Source organism: Galeopterus variegatus, unplaced genomic scaffold (assembly GCF_000696425.1).
Source record: "Galeopterus variegatus unplaced genomic scaffold, G_variegatus-3.0.2 Scaffold1600, whole genome shotgun sequence".
Taxonomy (NCBI): domain Eukaryota; kingdom Metazoa; phylum Chordata; class Mammalia; order Dermoptera; family Cynocephalidae; genus Galeopterus; species Galeopterus variegatus.
In genome coordinates this window covers 162,454-163,642 of record NW_007727711.1, presented here as the reverse complement: position 1 = coordinate 163,642, position 1,189 = coordinate 162,454, and the positions used below count along the sequence as shown (strand labels likewise).

At 49.2% G+C, this 1,189-nt stretch overlaps 1 long non-coding RNA gene across 1 annotated transcript in view; it reads left to right on the top strand.

Annotated features, from left to right (window-relative positions):
- The window catches only part of LOC103594677, a 10,881-nt gene extending 10,207 nt beyond the window's left edge, over positions 1-674 (top strand). The window contains exon 3 of the long non-coding RNA XR_550874.1: positions 73-674. This is a non-coding gene — a long non-coding RNA (uncharacterized LOC103594677). The remainder of the gene's footprint in view (positions 1-72) is intronic.
- The last annotated feature ends 515 nt before the right edge of the window (positions 675-1,189 follow it).

Here is a 1,189-nt window from a genome sequence, read left to right as displayed (position 1 = left end):
CTTCTTTTCCCCCCCCCCCCCCCTCCCCCCCCCCACCCCCCCCCCCCCCCCCCCCACCCCGTGGCTTCCTAGGAGGAAAGATGTTCTGTTCTCCTTGGCTTGTCCTCAAAACCCAGTCACAAAAGGTGGATAAGCTGAATAAGTTCAGGCTCAGGGCCTTCGAATGCAGCCCTCACCTCAGAGTTTCTCAAGAGAAATCAAGTCCCAGGACCATGGAATATCAGAGGAGCGAGGAAAGGAAATCCATTTTTCATTCAGTGAGTATATTCAGAGTATGTCCACCTGTGTCAGAAAGTGAAACCTACCGCTTGCTGCCTGGCGTCGCCCCTCGGCTCCTCACCAAGCTGGCTTATATCTGAGCCCCACAGCCCAGCCTCCACCTCTGCACCGGGAGGGCCGCCTAGCAGGCAGTCCTCAGGGCGCCCACTGTTGAGCCTGGTGCCCTTTCCTCTGTTCTTGCCCTCACTTCCTCTTACAACATGGAACACCTGATCTCACTCTGCCACCACCTTTCTCCTCCTTCGGCTTCCTGGGTGTTTACACTCTTCTGTCATCCTCTCATCTTCCTTCTCAGTCTCTGCTTCTTATCTCCTAATATGAGCTGAATTGTTCCCCCCCTCAAATTCATATGTTGAAGTCCGAACCTCCAATACCTCAGAATGTGACCATATTTGGAGATAGAGTCTTTAAAGAAGTAATGATGTTAAAATGAGGTCATGAGAGTGGGCCCTAATCCAATGTGACTGGTGTCCTTATAACAAGAGGAAATTAGGACATACACAGAGGGGAGACCATGTAAAGACATGGGGAGAAGACGGCCATCTATAAGCCAAAGAGAGAGGACTCAGAAGAAACCAATCCTGCCAACATCTTCATCTCAAACTTCTAGCCTCCAGAATTGTTGGAAAATAAAGTTCTGTTGTTTAATCCACTTAGTCTATGGTACCTTGTTTATGGAGCCCTAGCAAACAAAGTAATAATCCCCTGAACACAGTCATTACTCCAAAGACTGTATCCTCCTCTATTTGTCCACCTCCACGACTTCAACTATCGTCCCTACCATCTCCAGTTTCTCATTCAGGTCAACCTATAAACACACAGACCTGGGCTCTGATCTAGACTCCAGCTCTGGATTCCAAATGCCTGCCAGACATTCTCCCTGGATTGTTTTGCCAATCCTTAAGTCTCA